Source organism: Mustela nigripes, chromosome 10 (genome assembly GCF_022355385.1).
Source record: "Mustela nigripes isolate SB6536 chromosome 10, MUSNIG.SB6536, whole genome shotgun sequence".
In the NCBI taxonomy this organism is placed as follows: domain Eukaryota; kingdom Metazoa; phylum Chordata; class Mammalia; order Carnivora; family Mustelidae; genus Mustela; species Mustela nigripes.
Genome location: NC_081566.1, coordinates 9,910,363 through 9,930,359, shown reverse-complemented (window position 1 = coordinate 9,930,359; position 19,997 = coordinate 9,910,363). Strand labels below are relative to the sequence as shown.

The 19,997-nt window shown below is 39.5% G+C and overlaps 1 protein-coding gene across 19 annotated transcripts in view; it reads right to left on the bottom strand.

The window, feature by feature from the left end:
* EFCAB2 (EF-hand calcium binding domain 2) overlaps window positions 1-19,997 on the bottom strand; it is a 143,932-nt gene that overhangs the window by 92,194 nt on the left and 31,741 nt on the right. The window lies entirely within an intron of this gene.

The window sequence follows — 19,997 nt, the reverse complement described above, 5'->3', positions numbered from 1 at the left end:
ATCAGTTTAAAAACCTTAACTCTTCATCTCTTCACTCAAATGTTATACTCTTCCAGGCTACAACATAACCTACATAACCTTCAATTTTTAACAGCACCAAAGGGATACACCACAATTTATTGATATTAATTTTTATCATTAGAAATATGGCAGGGGTGCCTGGGTGGCTCATTGGGTTAAGCCTCTGCCTTCGGCTCAGGTCATGATCCCAGAGTCCTGAGATGGAGCCCCACATTGGGTCTCTGCTCAGCGGGGAGCCTGCTTCCCTCTCTCTCTCTCTGCCTGCCCCTCTTCCTACTTGTGATCTCTGCCTGGCAAATAAATTAAAAATATATATATGGCATTGAACCACTGTTGCTAATTTAATAAGCAAAAAAATAACTGTTATCTCACTATTTAAATTTATACTTCCTTGATTCCAAGTGACTCTGAATGATGATCCAAACGCTTGTATGTGATCTGCTTTCTACGATGTGAGCCAGCTGTTCTTGCTCTCTGCTCACTCCTACTAGGATCTTCCATTTTTTTCTTAGCAGTTTGTATGCGCTCTTTTTTTTTTTTTTTAAGATTTTATTTATTTATTTGAGAGAAAGAGAGACAGTGAAAGAGGGACTACAAGCAGGGGAGGTGGGAGAGGGAGAATCAGGCTTCCCACTGAGCAGGAAGCTGGATGTGGAGCTTGATCCCAGGTCGTGATCCCTGAGCCAAAGGCACTCGCTTAACGACTGAACCACCCAGGCGCCCTGATGTATGTGCTCTTTAAGCAATGACTTAACCCCGTGTCATAATTACTGCAAACAATTTTTCAAATCAGTTGTTTGCGTTTCTTTTTTTTTTTAAATAAAACCAGTTTCATATCCTTGCTGATCACCAATATGATACATGATTACTGGAGAAAAAGAAAAGGATATGTAGGAAGAGTTTAGATTAAGTAAAAACCACTTTGAATCCTACCATCCAGGGTTAGCTACTGTTACTGTTGTCTCCTAATCTAATTTTCATTCAACAGTAAATTGAGAGCATTTTTCATTCTCAAAAGAATATCGATCACAGCACCATTTTTAGTGACTGCTTGGTATTCCATTATAGAGTTCTGCCATAATTGACTTAGCCAAGCCTCTAATTGTAGACATTTCTGTTGTCTCCAATTTTCCTCTGCTATAATTATTCTTTAGTGCACAATCTTGCCCAATTCATCTTTGTGAGTTTGTCCTATTATCTCATTGAAATACAAAGAGTTGAATATAGTGGAATTTGTGTAGGGTACTGGGGAAGTTCTAACTAGTCGTAATATTGTCTTGGGAAAATCTCACTGGTTTTAACACGGCCAGCACACAAAGCTGATGTCTGCTTTTTAAACTTAAGGTCATTTTATTTATTTTTTTAAGTGTTTACTCAAATTCCAGTTAGTTAATATGCAGTGTAATAAATTAGCTTCAGGAATACAATATAGTGATTCAACATTGTCACACGACACCCAGCGCTCATCGCAACAGGTGTCCTCCGTAATCCCATCACCTGTTTCCCTATCCCCCACCCCACCTCCCCTTGGGTAACAGTTTGTTCCCTATAGTTAAGAGTCTGTTTCTTGGTTTGGCTTTCTTTTTTTTTTAATTTTCCCTTTTCTTGTTTATTTCTTAAGTTCCACATAAGAGTGAAATTATTTGTCATTTGCAAATATCTTCTCCCATTCCGTAGCCTGCCTTTTAGATCTGTTCACTGTTTCTTTCTCTGGGCAGAAGCTTTTTATTTTGATGAAGTCCCAATAGTTTATTTTTGCTTTTGTTTCCCTTGTCTCAGGAGACATATCTAGAAGGAAGTTGCTACAACCAATGTCAAAGAGTTTACTGCCTGTATCCTCCTCTGGGATTCTTCTGGTTTTCAGGCCTCACATTTAGGTCTTTAATCCATTTCCTTATTTATTTATTTATTTTTTTGCATGAGAAAGTGGTCCAGTTTCATTTCTCTGCATGCTGCTGTCCAGTTTCCCCAATATCATTTGTCTTTTCCCATTGGATATTCTTTCATGCTTTGCTGAAGACTAATTGACCTTACAGTTGTGGGTTCATTTCTGGGTTTTCTGTTCTGTTCCATTGATCTATGTGTCTGTGTTTGTGCCAGTACCATTCTGTTTTCTCATCTCTACAACTTTGTAGTATGATTCCTAGTCCAGAACGGTGATGCCTCCAGCTTTGCTTTTCCTTTTCAAGATTGTTTTGGCTATTCCGGGTCTTTTGTGGTTCCACACAAAGTTTAGGACTGTTTGTTTTAGCTGCGTGAGAAAATGTGGTTGGTATTTTCATAGGGATTGCATTAAAGGTGTAGATTGCTTTGGCAGTACAGACACTTTCACAATATTTGTTCTTCCAATCCGTGAGTATAGAATGTCTTTCCATTTCTTTGTGTCGCCTTCAATTTCTTTCATCGGTGTTTTATAGTTTTCAGAGGACAGATTTTTCACCTCTTTGGTTAGTCCTGGGTATCTTACTGGTTTGGGTGCACGGTAAATGGGGTTGTTTTCTTAATTCCTCTTTCTGCTGCTTCCTTATTGGTGTATAGAAATGCAACACATTCCGGCACATTGATTTTGTGTCCGGCGACTTTACTGAACTTAGCAGTTCTAGCAGTTTTTGGGTGGAGTCATTTGGATTTTCTACATAGAGTATCATGTCACCTGCAAATAGGGAATATTTCCCTTCTCCCTTTCTGATTTGGACGCCTTTCTTTCTTTTTGCTATCTGATTGCTGTGGCTAGGACTTCCAGTTCTGTATCAAACAACAGTGGTGAAAGTGGACATACCTGTCTTGCTCCTGACCATACAGGATAAGCACTCCGTTTCCCCATATTTAGGATATTAGCAGTGGTTTTGCACAAATGGACTTTATGATGTGGAGGTATGTTCCCTCTAAACCTACTTTGTGGAGGGTTTTTTTTATCATGACGTTGTTTAATTTTAAGGTCATTTAAAAAGTGTATTATCTCTTATTTTTAGGTAGTCACATCAAGGAGTTTTCTTCTTATCCTTCAACTTTCTGAAACTTACCTTTTGCGGACCTTCCATGTGGAGGTCCTGGGACAGTGACCCACCCAGAGAGGCCACAGAAGCTGCGCACACTTGCCCTCATCCCTCGCCCTATCTGTTCCTGGGTTAGAAGCTCAGGAGGAATGCTGGAGGTTCAGTCCAACTCCTGATCCGAGTTGTGAATTCTTCCTACGACATGCGCGATGTGCAGTTCTTTAGCTTTCGACCAATGAGCCCTGCGCCACAGAGAGCCCCCCACTCACTACCCACTCCCCACCCCACCCCCGCCTCAAGCAGCCTACCCTACACCTGAACACAGTTCTCGTGTAAAATTTACTCTATATTGTACTGGTGCCACATCCCTAAGTCAAGTACAAGTGATTTTGATACTATCCAAAAATTCTTTGGAGGAGAACTATTCTAACTTTTAATCTGCATCTACATAAAAGATATCTGCACCCCAGTGTGTATGCAAGACAGTTCAAAGGGTGTGAAGAAAACATTTCAATTACAATTAGAAAGAAAGGAAAAGAAAGGAGAGGAAAACGAAAAGGAAAAGAATTTACACTTTGAAAGGACCAAGGAGGAGGGAGAAAATCATCCTTTTCCTGGAAATTAGGTGAAAACTCAATTATATTTTTTTCTAAAATTTAAAAATACATTTTACTCTTGGGTGCCTGGGTGGCTCAGTGGGTTAAGCCTCTGCCTTCAGATCAGGTTATGATCCCAGGGTCCTGGGCTCTCTGCTCAGTGGGGAACCTGTTTCCCCCTCCCCTTCTGCCTGCCTCTCTGCCTACTTGTGATCTCTCTCTCTCCATCAAATAAATAAATAAAACCTTTTTTAAAAAAATTGCTTCTTCGTCAATTTACATTTCCTGATAACACATTTTGTCTCTTCCTTCCAAAATTTATACTTTTTATTTCCTCTTCATGACTCATAGCATTGACTGACTACCAAAGTCACTTCAATGCATACAGTGGTAATAGTAATTTTTGGTTTTTAAAAACATTACTACTAAATAGATTCGAGCACCAGTCTTTGGCCAGCAAACCTTGTGCTGACTTGTTTCCCCAAACATGTATCACAGCGGGAGGCAGCTTCCTTCCTTCTCCATCTAACTTTGCATATTAAGAACGGGGAACAAATTTCACCACCCTCTCCGGTATTTTCTACCTTTTTTGCAGTGTGCTCTGTCTCACACCTATTCTTCAAAAGGCTTCTCGATAAAAAACTCCAATGATTAACATTTCTGGGCAACTTTGAACACTGTAAGTAAGTCTCCTCCTGGAGACTTGCAATGTGTGCTCTCGCACTGAAGTCTTCAGGATGTCCTACAGCAAAGATACCTCCACTTACTTGACACGGCATTTCCCAAAGGCACTCGATCATGCAATCTCTTTTTCCAGCTACCATCTGCCAGGAATAATTCATGCCTTAATTGAAATCTGGGACTTCCCTAATCAGGAATCCTCACCTACTGGACATTAGCAAGATGTGAATGGATGACAGAGGCACCAAAAATACTGATCTTCTCATCTTTCACTGTGGCCGGATGAGGTCACGCAGCTGAGAGGATCTGTTTCAAGGCTTCCCAGAAGGAGGCTTAGAGGAGTGCAGGATATGAGGGCGTGGCCCTCGGTCTGTACAGGTGGCAAGCACCACAAATGCCATCAGACGCCCACTGCCCCACATTGCCAAGAAGGTGATCTACCACATGGGCTCCCACCGGAGCCATATACCAAATGCACTGCCGTCCACCAAGGACAAAGGACCGGAGGGATGCTGGAGAAGTTCATGTTCCAGTTGTCCAAGGAGCACACTGTGCAACCCAGTGTGTGATCAGGGACTGAGGGGTGTCATGGCTGTAGGTAGCAGCCCCACATCTTTATCTTCACATAAATAGTCTACTTCTGTCCCTCTGCAGCTGACCTGCTCTTTTAGTAACTTGCTACATGCCTCTTACAACACATACCTGTTTTATAAAGTAAATCTTCATCATTACTTTGAAATAAATTGATAGGAGAAAGTTCAAACGAGTTAGAAAACAACTTGCATTATTACAAAATTTTCTACATTGTATTTGTCAATTAAAGTATACATTTTTAGATTCTATAATTTCTTTTTTAAAGATTTTATTTATTTGAGAGAGACAGAAAGCGAGAGAGGGAACACAAGCATGGGGAGTGGGGGAGGGAGAAGCAGACTTCCCACCGGACAGGGAGCCTGATGTGGGGCTCGATCCCAGGACCCTGGGATCACGACCTGAGCCAAAGGCAGATGCTTAACTGACTGAGCCACCCAGGAGCCCCCATCTAAATATAATTTCAACTGTTATTATTTTTTAATAGTTGAGAACAGTTTTAATAGTTTAATAGTTGAGAATATACAAAAGTTACACTTTTGTATGAACAAAGCTTTTTGTTGGTGGTAGACTCAAAAACTGAAGCATAAAATCTGATATTAAACAATATTCTGGGGGGCTCCTGGCTGGTTCAGTTGGTAGAGCAGGCAATTCTTGATCTCTGGGTCCTGAATTCAAGCCCCACACTTAAAGTTCTTCGTTACAAATTTTTAAATACATTTGGAACTTTTATATATATATATATATAAATTCATCACTTACAAATTTCCTAATACTATTTTGTTTTCTTTTAAAAATCATACAGGAAGTGCACCTGAGTGGCTCAATCAGTTAAGTGTCTGCCTTTGGCTCAGGTCATGATCCCAGGGTCCTGGAACTGAGCCCCATGTCGGGCTCCCTGCTCAGTGGGAGCCTGCTTCTAACTCCCCCCCCCCCATGTTCATGTGCTCTCTCTCTCAAATAAATAAATAAAACCTTAAAAAAATTAAAATAAAAATCATACAGGAAATGCAATGATTTTTTTTTTCAATAAGCCCCATGTGGATGCCTCAGTTGTTACCCCAGTGCACCATACAAATATTATTTTCCATGCTCCTGTTTGGAAGTGACAAAGGTTGAGAATCGCTACCCTGCGGACTTAAGAATGTACCACTCATTCTCCCCATCAACGATCTCAGATTTAAGGAATATTAACATTTTGCTCCCCATTGCTGCTCACAGTCCCCTACTCCTAACCTGTCCTATTTTTTCCAAGTCTTTTAATTAAGAAAAATTTCAAACGTTGAGAAAAAGCGCAAGCTTTAGGTAGGGGGATGGGTGATGCAGGTGACGGGGCTTCAGGAGTGCACCTGTGGGATGAGCACCAGGTGATGTGTGGAAGTGGAGAATCACTATACTGTACACCTGAAACTAACACTGTACATTAACTAACTGGAATTAAAATAGGAACTTAAAAAAAAACCCACAAAAGTTGAAAGCTTAGTACTGTAAACAGCTCTATGCCCAGCACCGCCACTGAACTATTGTTAATATTTTGCCATTTGGTAAACCTCCTTCTGTCTCTGTCCTTAAATAAATAGTAAACATTACAATACTTCGTCCCTAAATGCTTCAGCATGCATCTCCTAAAAATAAGAATATTCTCCTACATATTCCCAGTATAACTGTGACATTCTCTGAAGTTAACAAAAATTCACTAAGATCTAACAATTATTCCATTTTCAAACTTCTCCAACTGTATCAGAATTGTCTCTTAAGAGTTTTTTTCAACCTAAACTCTAATCAACGTTTGTGTACCACACTTGGGTTTTGGCTTTGGTCTCCCTATCTATCTATCTATCTATCTATCTATTTATTTAGGTCTCTTCCAAAGTGAGACAGTCTCCCTATCCTTCCCTAAATTCCTCTCCTTCCCACCATGAAAGTAGTTTGAAGAGACCAGGCAATGCAAGGTCTTCCAAGACGCCGACGTGCTAGGCTTGCCTGAGAGCTTCTTTGCTCTACCCCGTTAAAAACTACCACTTCATGAAGCTTCATTCCTTCAGGACAACCACCACCGCCTCCTTCTCGTTGCCGTCTTCCGTTGATTCTCTGATCGTTGCCCTTCAAACTTCACACCCCAACTCATTCCGTTTCCAACAACCCAACCTTACAGTCCTTCTTGATCACCAACAGCCGCTCATTCTTGTATGAAGCACTTCTGAAATGTGTCTCTCTCCTCCCGTCGCTGCGGAAGCTCAAGTACAGACAGACCCTCCCCACTTCCGGCTGCTGCGGAAGCTCAAGTACAGACCCTCCCCACTTCCGGCGGGGATTAGCACAGTCACTTCCGGTCCTTCTGCCTTCCGCCTCCCTCCCTCCCCCTCCCCCCCTTCAAATCACAGTCCGCACTTCGTTAGGATGATCTCCTAAAATAAAAATGTGCTCATGCGGCTCTACAATCTTTCAGTGGTTCCCGGGGTCTTAAAAAAATACACTCAGACTCCTTAACCAAACCCACAAAATGCTTTATGAACTGGGCCCCACCTATCTCAAAAATGTCATTTTGTAACACTTTCTTGTACAGATCTCCCATTTGGAAATCTTTGTAGTTTTCCAATCATTATGCTTTTTCACAGTGTCGCTTTCTAGACAGTCCTTCTGTATGAAACTCTTCTTTATCCTGGCTAACTCCAGGACCCACCATTCAAGGCAGTTTAAGAGTAACACAATATTTTCAAGGCTAACTTCATCCTCTTTTTCAGGAAAATACCCTCTAATGTAATTACGTAGCACTGATGGACATTTCTATCATAGTACTGTACTGAACTCTATGGTAGGCAGCAATTTATTTGTCTCCCCTTTCATACTTGTAAACACCTTCAGAATAACTTTGACAGTGCCTGGAACCCACTAGAAGTTCAATAAATGCTTCCTAAGTACTTAATCATTGGAAATGAGATAATCCATGCCTTGTATGCATAGAGACATTCCATAGTTTTCCCTTTCTGGTGTTTTATTGGGTATTATTACCAGAGTTATATTATTTCCTTCACATAATGGAACTGGGTGTTGTTTAATGGTTTATTATATTATAGAACAATTTGTATAACAAGAGAATGATCTGTTTGCTAAGATATTGGCAAGGAAAGGATTAAGGTACTATAGAAAATAAGACACAGTAAAATGTAGTGGTTGATACATTCACTAACATATTAAAATAATCAAGAGGGATTTATTCCAGGAGTGCAAGATTGGTTCAACATACCAAAATCAATCAAAGTTATACACCACATTACTGTAGTAATTCCACTACTGGGTACTTACCCAAAGAAAACAAAGACACTAATTCAAAAAGATGCATGCACCCCTTATGTATATGACATTATTATTTACAATAGCCAAGACGTGAATATATATACATATATATATTTTTCATCATATATATGGATGGAATATCACTGAGCCATAAAAAGGATGAGATCTAGCCATTTGTGACAAGGATGGATCTAGAGGGTATTACGCTAAGTGAAACAAGTCAGACAGAGACAAATACCATATGATTTCACTTATATGTGGAATCTAAAAAGCAAAAGAAATGAATAAACAAACTAAAAGTGGAATAAGACCTATAAATATAGAGAACAAATGGATGGGCGCCAGAAGGGAGGGGGATGGGCAAAATTGGTGAGGGGGAGTGGGAGATACCAGCTTCCAGTTATGGAATGAGTAAGTCATGGGACTAAAACCTATCGGATAGGGAATATATTCAGTGGGGTCATGACAGCATTGTCTGGTGACAGCTGGTAGCCACAGCTGGGATGAACATAGTAGGATACGTGGACTTGTTTAATCACTACGCTGTACACCTGTAACGAATGTAATATTTTGTGTCAAACATACTTAAAAAAAAAACCCAAAACAAACAAGCAAAAACAGAATGAAGGAGAAAAGCCCACATAATTATTAGAGCTGAAACAGAGAAAGTATTTGGCAAAATTCAGCATCTAATAATAATAACAATAATCAGAAAACCACGGATAGAAGATAAACTCCTCAACCTGATACACGTCATATATGAAAAACCCAGAGCTAGTATCATATTCAATGATGAAAGACAAAGCTTTTCCCCTAAGATCAGGAACAAAACAAGGATGTCCTCTTTAACCACTTCTGTCCAACACAGGACTAAATGTTCTAGTCAGAGGATCTAGGCAAGAAAAAGAAATAAAACAAATCCAAATTGTAAAGGAAGAAGTAAAATGATCTCTGTTTGTTTATGACATAATGACATATAGAAAACCCTAAGATATCATGAGAAAAACTATCAGAAGCTAATAAAGGAAATGAACAGTGGTGCAGGACATAAAACCAACACTTAAAAATCAGTTGCATTTCTATTGATAACAATACACAATCTGAAAAGAAAATTTAAAAAATAATTCTGCAGGCGCCTGCGTGGCTCAGTGGGTTAAAGCCTCTGCCTTCAGCTCAGGTCATGATCTCAGGGTCCTGGGATCGAGCCCCGCATCAGGCTCTCTGCTTAGCAGGGAGCCTGCTTCCTCCCCTCTCTCTCTCTGCCTACTTGTGATCTGTCAAATATATAAAATCTTTAAAAAAATGTTTTTTTAAATTCTGTTTACAGTAGCAATGAAAAGAATAAAATATGTAGGAATAAATATAACCAAGGAAGTGAAAGACCTGTGTGCTAAAAACTACAAAACTTTGCTGGAAAAAATTAAAGACATAAATAAGTAGAAAGATGTCCTATGTCCATGGACTGGAAGACTTAATATTGGTAAGTTAAGCTACTTACTGGAAACCTGGATTGTGGTATCCAAAATTTATATGTTGAAGTCCTAACCCTCTACACCCATAACGTGATCTTATTTGGAACAGGGCCATTGCAATTGTAATTATCAACATGATAAAGTCATACGGAAGCAGGGTGGGTCACTAAAAATAAAACTAGTGTCCTTATAAAAAGGGGACATGTGGACAGAGGGACAGATACAGAGCAGAAACACCATTTGGAGATGAATACAGATATCAGAGTGATGCAGCAAAACTGGCCAGCAACCCACCATAAGATAAGAGAGAAGCATGGGAGGGGCGCCGGGGTGGCTCAGGGGGTTAAAGCCTCTGCCTTCCGCTCAGGTCATGATCCCAGGGATTGAGCCCTGCATCGGCCCTCTGCTGAGCGGGGAGCCTGCTTCCTCCTCTCTCTCTGCCTGCCTCTCTGCCTACTTATGATCTCTGTCTGTCAAATAAGTAAATAAAATCTTTAAAAAAAAAAAAAAAAGAGAGAGAGAGAGAGAGAGAGAGAAGCATGAGAAAGCACTCTTTATTACAACTTTCAGAAGGGACCCAACCCTAACACTTCTAGCCTCCAGAACAGTTAGACAATAAACTTCTGTTGTTTAAGCCATGCAATTTATGGCATTTTGTTACAATTCTAGAAAAATTAATATACTACCAGAGCAATTTACACATTCAGTAATCTTTGTCAAGATTCCAGTGGTGGTTTTTTGTTTTGTTTTGTTTTTCAGAGACAAAACCCATCCTAAAATTCATATGGAATCTCAAAGGACCCAACAATCTTGAAAAAGAAGAAGAAAGTTAAAGGACTCATACTTCCTGATTTCAAAACTTACTACAAAGTTGTAGTAACCAAATATACTGGCAAAAAGAGAGACATATAGACTAATGCAAAAAAATAGAAAGCACAGAAATAAACCCTCACATATGGTCAACTGATTTTTGACAAGGGTGCCAAGAATACTGAATGCAGAAAGGGCAGTCTTTTCAATAAGCAGCACTGGGGAACCTGTATATGCATACAAAAGACTGAAGTTGGATCCTTATCTTGCCCCAGACACAAAAATGAACTCAAAAGGAATCAAAGACCTAAACAGAAGAGCTCAAACTATAAGATTTTTAGAAGAAAGCAGGGAAAAATCTTCATCATATTGGATTTGGCAATGGATATGACCTCCAAAGTCATAGGCAACAACCAAAAAAATTCATAAGCTGGATGTCATCAAAGTTAGAAATTTTGTGAATCAAAGATGCTATCGAAAGTGAAAAGAGAACCCACAGATGGTAGAAAATGTTTGGAAAGCATATATCTGGTAAGGGATTAACATCCAGACTGTATAAAGTACTCCTATAACTAAACAACTAAAACAAACAACCCAGTTTAACAATACGCAAAAAAATTCAACAGACATTTCTCAAGAGAAGTTACACAAATGGCTCCTAAGTTCATGAAAAGATATTCAATATCACTACTCATTAGATAAATGCAAATCGAAACCATAATGAGATGCCTTTTCACAACCATGAGAATGCCTATTATCATAAAAATGAAAAATAACAAGTACTGGTGAGGATGTGGAAAAACTGGAAACCTTGTATATTACTGCTGAGAATGTAAAACAGTACAGCCACTGTGGAAAACAGTATGGAAGTTCCTTAAAAAACTGAAAGTCAAATTACTATATGATCTAGCAATTCTACTTCTGGGTATACACCCAAAAGAACTTGTATACTTGTATGCCAATAGTCACAGAGGCATTATTCACAATAGCTCAAAGGTGGAAACAACTCAAAAGTCCATTGACAGATGGATGCATAAACAAAATGTTTTTACACACACACACACACACACACACACACTCATACACAGTGAAATATTACTCAGCCTTTAAAAAGGAAGGAAATTCTGACATGCTATGACATGGATGAATCTTAAAGGCATTAAGCGAAATGAAATAAGCAAGATCCAGAAGGACAAATAATGAATGAGCCCACTTCCAGGAAGTACTCAGAATCATCAAACTCACAGAGACATAAAGTAGAGTGTTGGTTGCCAGGAGCTGAGAAGAATGGGAAGTTACTGTCTCATGGGGAGTTTCTGTTGAGAATGATGAAAAGTTCTGGAAATAGATGATGGTGATGGCTGCACAGCACTGGGTATGGACTTAATGCCCCTGAACTACACACTTGAAAATGGTTAAAATGGTTTTAAAAAGGGTATAAAGAATGAAAGTTAAAAGAGCCTAGATGTCCATCAACAGAAGAAAGGATAAAGATGTGGCATACACACACACACACACACACACACACACACACGAATACTATGCAGCCATCAAAAAATGAAATGTTGCCATTTGCAATGACATCAATCAGAGAAAACCAATTATATGATCTCACTGATAGGAAGAATTTGAGAAACAAAACAGAGGATCAAAGGGGAAGGAGGAAAAAATGAAACAAGACAAAACTGGAGAGACAAACCATGAGAGACTCTCAAGCTGAGGAAACAAACTGAGTGTTTTGCTGGAGGGGAGAGGGAGGGATGCAGTGGCTGGGGGAGGGGCACTGGGGAGGGCGTGTGCTATGGAGAGCACTGTGAATGGTGTAAGACTGAGGAGTCACAGACCTGTAGCCCTGAAACAAATAATACATTATATATATCTTAATTAAAAAAAAAAAGAAGAATAAAAGTTAAAAACTAACCTCTCTAATGAAATTGTTCTAAAATTGACAGTGGTGGGGAGCCTGGGTGGCTCAGTCAGTTAAGCATACAACACAACTGGTTTTGGCTCAGGTCATGATCTCAGGATCGAGATCAAACCCCAGATCAGCTCCACACTGGATGTAGAAGCTGCTTAAGATTCTCTCCCTCTACTTCTGCCCCTCCCACGCTTGTGTGTGTGCACACGTGCATGCCTGCACTTTCTCTCTCTCTCAAAAAAAAAAAAAAAAAAGAATGAATAAAATAAAATTGACAATGGGGAATAGCTACATACATACACCTATTAGACTAAAAACCTCTGGATGCACACTTCAAAAAACTGTGCATGTGAATTGTGTATCAATAAAGCTGCTATAATAAAGAGGAGAGGGATATTATAATTCTTAAAGAAGGTAATTACAGAAGGAAATATTTCCTTTATTCTAATAAGTAGTGTATATGTCTTTTAAAAAAAGTTACTGAAAAATGAAAAAAAAAATTTGCCAACTGCTTCAGAAGAATCCCAATAATACATTTTACGTGTGAAGGCAATCCATTTTATTTCTTCCTTCCCAATCTGTTTACCTTTTATTTTTCTTTTCTGGTCTAGTTGTCTTAGTCTGGGCTGTGAAACAAAATGCCACATACAACAGAAATGTGTTTCTCACAGTTCCAGAAGTAGGAAGTCAGAGATCAGGTGGCCCATATGGTCTGGTGACGAATGCTCTCGTCCAGGTTACACACTTCTCACTGTATCCCCGTGTGGTGGAAGGGGCAAGAGAGCTCCCTAGGGTGTCCCGTATAAGAGCACTAACCCCATTCATGAGGGCTCCACGCTCATATGACCCAGTCAGTTCCCAAAGGCCCCCATTTCCTAATATCATCCCTTTTGGGGGATGGGATTTCAACATATGAATTGGGGGGACCCCAAACACTCAGACCGTAGCACTAATACATACCGTGCCATGTTGAAAAGGAGGGATGAGAGGTGGATGCTCACCTTGTTCCTGATCTTTGTGGGAAAGCCCTGAGTTTCTCACCATTAAGTATGATGTTAACTGTACATTTTTGTAGATATTCTTTATCAAGTGGAAGAAATTTTCCTCTATTCCTAGCTTACTGAGAGGTGGGTTTTTTTTTTCTTTAAGATTTATTTTTTTTAGGGGCGCCTGGGTGGCTCAGGGGGTTAAACCTCTGCCTTCAGCTCAGGTCATGATCCCAGAGTCCTGGGATCGAGCCCCACATCGGGCTCTCTGCTCAGCAGGGACCCTGCTTCCTCCTCTCTCTCTCTGCCTGCCTCTCTGCCTGCTTGTAATCTGTCTGTCAAATAAATAAATAAAATCTTAAAAAAAAAAAAAGATTTATTTTTTTTAGAGAGACAGAGGGCATGAGAGAGAGCAAGTGCAGGAGAGGGGCAGGAGAGAATCTTCAGGCAGACTCCCAGCTGAACAGAGTCCCACTCAAGGCCTGAGATCATGGTCTCAGCCAAAACCAGGAGTGGAATGCTTAACTGAGCCACCCGGGTGCCCCAAATCATCTATTTTCCTTGCAGTTCTATTAGTTGTTGCCTCATGCAGTTTGACACTCTTTTTAGGCACATACATGTTAAGGATTATTATGTTTTCCTGGAGAATTGACCCCGTTATCATTAATGTAATGTGCTTCTTTATCCCTGATAATTTGCTTTCCAGTTTCCTCTGTCTGAAATTGACATAACCCCACTCCCAATTTCTTTTGATTCCTGTTAGCATGATATATTTCCCCCATCTATTTGCCTTTAATCTATATGTGTCTTTCTATTTAAAGTGGGTTTCTTGAAGACAACATATAATTCTTGGTTTTTGATACACCTTGACAATCTCTTTTAATTGGTACACTTAGACCACTGACATTCAAAGTGATTATTGATATAATCGTGTTGAGCGCTACCATATTTTCTGTTTTCTATTTGTTGCCCTGTTCTTTGTTCCTATTTTTGTCTTCCACTCTTTTCCCATCTTTTGTGGTTTTTAGTGAGCATTTCATATGATTCCATGTTCTGTCCTTTGATAGCATACACATTATGCTTCTTTTTTAAAAATTCTTCTTAGTGGTTGCCTAGAGTATGCAATATACATTTACAACTAACCCAAGTCCACTTTCAAATAAACTACCACTTCACAGGTGAGTACCTTACAATAATAAAATAATCCAAATTTCTCCCTCCTATCCCATATATCATTGCTGTCATTCATTTCATCTTTATATAGGCAAATATAAACATACATATATATACATAATTAAGACACATACATAAGCATACATAATCAAATACATTGTTGCTATAATTTTGAACTGTATCTATTTTCAGTTAAGAATAAGAAAAATGTTATATTTTTACTTTATTTTTCTTCAGTGCTCTTCCTTTTATATAGAATAGACCCCAGTTTCTGACCTATCTCATTTTCCTTCTCTTTATACAGTTTGTTTAAAACATTTCCTGCAATGCAGATCTACTGAAAACAAGTTCCTTTGATTTTTGTATGAGAAAGATTATTTCTCTTTCATTTATTTGAAGCCTAATTTCTTAGGATAAAGACGTCTATGTTGGTGGGAGATCTCTCTGAACACTAAATATTTCACTCAACTCTCTTCTTGCTTGCATGGTTTCTGAGGAGAAGGTGTACGTAATTCTTATCTTTGTTCCTCTATGAGTGAAGTGGTTTTTACCTCCGGTTTCTTCCAGGATTTTTTCATTATTTTTTATTTTCTGTAGTTTAAAAATTATATGCCTATGGATAGTTTTTGGGGAATTAGCCTGCTTGGTATTCCCTAACTTCCCTGAATCTGTGGTTCGGTGTCTGACATTATTTAGGGGAAATTCTCAGTCATCAGTTTTAAGTATTTTTTCTGTTCCCTTCCTTTCTTTCTTGTGATATTCCCATTATGTGTAGGTTATACCTTTTGTAGTTGCTCCACTGTCCTTGTTCTGATTTTTTTTCTGATATTTTTGAGTCACTATTCTCTTTTTTCTTTTCACTTTTTAAAGTTTTTATTGATACATCCTCAAGCCGGAGGTTCTTCTTTCCTTGTGTCGACTACTAAGGTCACTGAAGTCATTCTTCATTTCTGCTGCAATGTTTTTGACCTCCAGTACTTCTTTTTGATTCTTAGGATTTCCATCTCAAAATATTCTGTGAATGATAATTCCAACATCCCTGCCCACATCTGATTCTGAGTTTGTTCTGCCTCTTCCAGTGATGTTTTTTTGCCTTTTAGGATGCCTTGAATTTTTTCTTTATAGCAGGACATGGTGTACCAGGTAAAAGGAACTGCAATAGGTAGGACTTTAGTAATGTAGCAGTAAGGTGTGGGAGTAGGGGGAGAGTTCTAGAAGTCCTGCGGTTCAGTCTTGGTCTTTTAGTGAGCCTACGCCTTTGGACTAGGAGCTTCACAAGTGTTTCTCTGTTGTTTTCTCTCCCTTTAGGTGGGACAATGGGATGAGATGGCTAGAGTGAGTTGAGTTGGGGACTTCCCTTCCCCCAGGTCAGTTTAAGCTCTGATAACACCCCAGCAGGTTAGGTTCTTGTTAACTAGTTTCTTTGTGTTAAGAAGGGAGTGCTCTGGGGGATTCCAAAATGATTCCTTTTTCCCTCCTCTTACTGAAAGCACAAGGGGATTTTTCTCTGATATTTACTCTAGGAACCTGGTCGAACTCATGGAGGTAAAACTCATAAAATTGTGGGGTCCCCCTGTGACTTGTCCACATTGCATCTTCAGTAGCTCATCACTTATAGTTCCGGTTTCCCTAACCCTGGACTCGATCCCACAGCAGCTTCTACTTAAGAGTCTATGCCCTGGACTCTTTGTAATCGCCTATCTGGCCCTGTGTCTTCTCCTCTCTCACAGATGCAAGAAGAGTTGTTACTCTTCCAATGCGTTCAGCTTTTTACCTATTGTTAGGGCAGAGTGGCCAAGCAATCCTTTTTATTATGGCAATATACACTGGCATTAAATCGAACACATCCCTGTAAAATAAACATTTTATTTGGCAGCATCTCAGCAGCTCAGTGGTAGATTTCCAGACATTCACTTCCCTGGCAAGTAAGCCCAACATGAAAACGTTTGCTTAAAATTCTGTAGTGATATTTAAAAAAAAAAAAAAAAATTGTAGTGATATAATGCTTGTTTTAAAGCATTAATAGCCCAAAGTTTCTCAACCCTGTCTATGATAATTCCCTTTCCCAATCTTAACCTTTCCAAACCAGATTGCTTAACTAGAAAACCTGTGTGGATTGCAGGAATTTAGTGGTAGAAATATACTCAAAAGCCTTAGTATAGGAGAGAGAGAGTTTTCCAAAATACTATCTGGTAAATACAGTGCCATGATTTCATGCCCTTCTATCATCTGTTAATATACGTGCAGCCAAAAGATATCAGCTCTGAATAAAAATTGCTGTACAACGGCTTGTAAGCAGTTCTTAGGTACCCTGCAATGAACCAGAAAATTGAGAAAAATAATCTCATCAGAATTCTGTACGTGCATTCTACTCTACCTTTCCAACACAGAAAGAGAAAGTTACATACCATATTGTAGACCCTGTCTCCTACATGCTACTTACCATGTAGAATACATTTTGGGGCCATATGCTGCAAATCATAAGTTTAAGCTGCAAATATATATACGGAGCCACACCTAAAGTGCATAGATTAAGGAAAAACTAACCTGAATACTTTACAAACTCTTCCAAAAATGAAGAGGCAGAAACCAAATCATCTATTATGATGTCAATATCACCCCGATCCAAGCAAAGAAAGACATCAGAAGAAAACTACAGGCCAGTATCTCTTCTAAGTATAAACACAAAAATCTTCAACATGATACTGGTGTACCAAATGCAGCCACATATAAAAGGGATTGTCCACTCTGACCAAATGGGATTGACCCCAGGAACTCAAGCAAGATCGGTTCAATACCTGTGAAAGTTGCAGGTAGTTAAGCCAAAGCAAACTAAAGCACTGTTTTCCCCTTTTCTGGCTAGTGTTTCTGTCTTTGTTTTTTAACTGCCCCTGACTTCTTTAACTACATTTTTCATCATGGAAAAAAAAAAAAGCCTGTGTATATTCATTTTTTTAAAGATTTTATTTATTTGACAGAGAGAGCACAAGCAGGGGGAGCAGCAGGCAGAGGGAGAGGGAGAAGCAGGCTCCCCGCTGAGCAAGAAGCCCAATGTGGGCTGTGTTCCCTCTGTTGCTGTGTCTGTCTTTGTCAAATAAATAAATAAAATCTTAAAAAAAAAAAAAAAGGAAGCACTGTATTGACTATAACCACCATTAATGACATTTACTGAAGTCTTAACAAATTTTTAAAAATCCATACTCTGTCACTTTTCACAAAGCACAGTCTTATTTATACTTAACTCTTGTTAAGTATAAGTATTCCTACAGCGATCCATGTTGATAGAAATAAAGCCATAATTAATAAATGTGCTCTGGAAATAATTTTTTGCCACTGAATATGTTTAAACTACAACCTTCACATATAGGAGAAAATAACTGGTTGAACACCCAAGTAATTCTGTCTATTTAATTCATGGTCACATCTAATTCAGTATGAGTATCACAAATTTAGTACAGTGGAAATGAGTATGTAAGGTTTCAGTAAGGTATATGCAATTTTGCCAAGCCTGGGGGAGAATATTAGCAATAACATTATTAAATTTCACAGAAATGTCATGTTCAGCAGGTGCTCTAGAAAATGTTACCTTTTATAGAATGCCCATTTAGCAGAAAATGGAATGACCATATGTGAAAATAAGCACTTTTACAAGATGGTCAGATGGTGAAATTATACCAGAAACACCGGTTAGCAAGCACGTTTATGAAAGAACCACGGTGATACAGGCCTCATTTCAGACAATCTTATAAATTTTTAAGTATACTGACTGAAGTTGTATCTATTTTGATAAAATTAGAATCTTAAAAGTATTTTTTGAGAGTGTTAATAAGCAGAAAGGCTTTTTGATTATTGTGGACCCCCCACAACATTCTTGGGGGGGCGGTGCTTGCAAGGTACTAATTCTTAAATGTGCTTTTAAAAATTATACCCTTTACAGGCACGTGGGTGGCTCAGTCAGTTAAGCAGCCTGCTCTAGATTTTGGCACAGGCTGTGATCTCAAGGTCATGGGGCTCGGTGCTCAGCGGGGAGTCTGCTTGAGGATTTTCTTTCTTCCTCTCCTTCTGCCCCTCTCCCTGCTTATATGCTCTCTCTCTCCCAAATAAATAAATCTTAAAAATTATATATCCTTTACATTAACTTGATCCGTTTTTTCTCTTCCTTAAAAAATAATTCAAAATTATAAAAAGCAAAATTGTACAATTGTACAAAAGTATATAACTGTACTACAATGCAGTTTCCAAAAAAGAAACTAAAAAACACGAGGAAAAGTTCAAGCTTGAGCTCCTAAACATTTTTATACTGAGAGGTAGCTATAAATGCAAGGTAGGGATGGGAACTTTTTTTGTGTGAGACACATTAAAGGAATTTGGATTTTATCCTAAGGGCAACAGATATCAACTGAAGATTTATAAAGCAGGGAATATTGGGGCGCCTGGGTGGCTCAGTGGGTTAAAGCCTCTGCCTTCGGCCCGGGTCATGATCCCAGGGTCCTGGGATCGAGCCCCGCATCGGGCTCTCTGCTCAGTGGGGAGCCTGCTTCCCCCTCTCTCTGCCTGCCTCTCTGCCTACTTGTGATCTCTGTCAAGTAAATTAAAAAAAAAAAAAAAAAGGCAGTGAGTATCTAGCAAGATTTATAAACAAGGAAGCTCCCTCTTGCTGCTATGAAGGCAACTCAGTGGGAGGCAGAGCCCATTGGGGGATTCCTACAGCGATCCTGAGGAGACGACCGCATCCCCCTGCACCCTCTGCTTCCCAAAGCATCCGAATTGCTTGACTGTTTCCTTCCCCTCCCTTATTAGACCCTCAATTCAATAGTCAGAGACCTCATCTGCTCTCAACACTCTCGTATCACTAGGACACCTAGCATCCTAAGCACCCAAGCAGACACAAAGCAAGTACTTAGTGTTCAATAAAATTTGTTATATGATCAAATGATAAGGAAATAAATGAAAAAACCACAGGGACACTCCACGGTGTGAACACCCACAACGCACGGCCCACAAGAGCCCAGGGCAAGCTTCCAGCCTCCTTCCCCCAAGCCCCTCAACAAGAGACCAAACCACCGTATCTGGCCATATGTGAGAGCTTGGGTACAGCCACTACTTAATTCTTGAGCGGACAGAAGGAAGAGGATCATGGGGAAGAAACAGTAGCTCGGATCATATCCGATGGTGGTACCAGTAAGTCAGTAACCAACGGAAGGCCTGGTGGGAGAAGGGTAAAGGAGAGGTCGCGCTTGCTTCATTCATTAGTTCATTCATTCTTTTACTCAACTAACAAATATTTGTTGAGCAGCCACTAGGCACTGTGGTCTACAAAACATATAGAAATAATGTGGCCCATATGCTCGGCACTCACTGCTCAGATCCCAGCTTTGCTGGGTGCTGTGTGATCTTGGGCAAGTTACTCGATCTCTCTGGGCCTGAGTCTCCTATCTGTCAAATGATGCTAATGA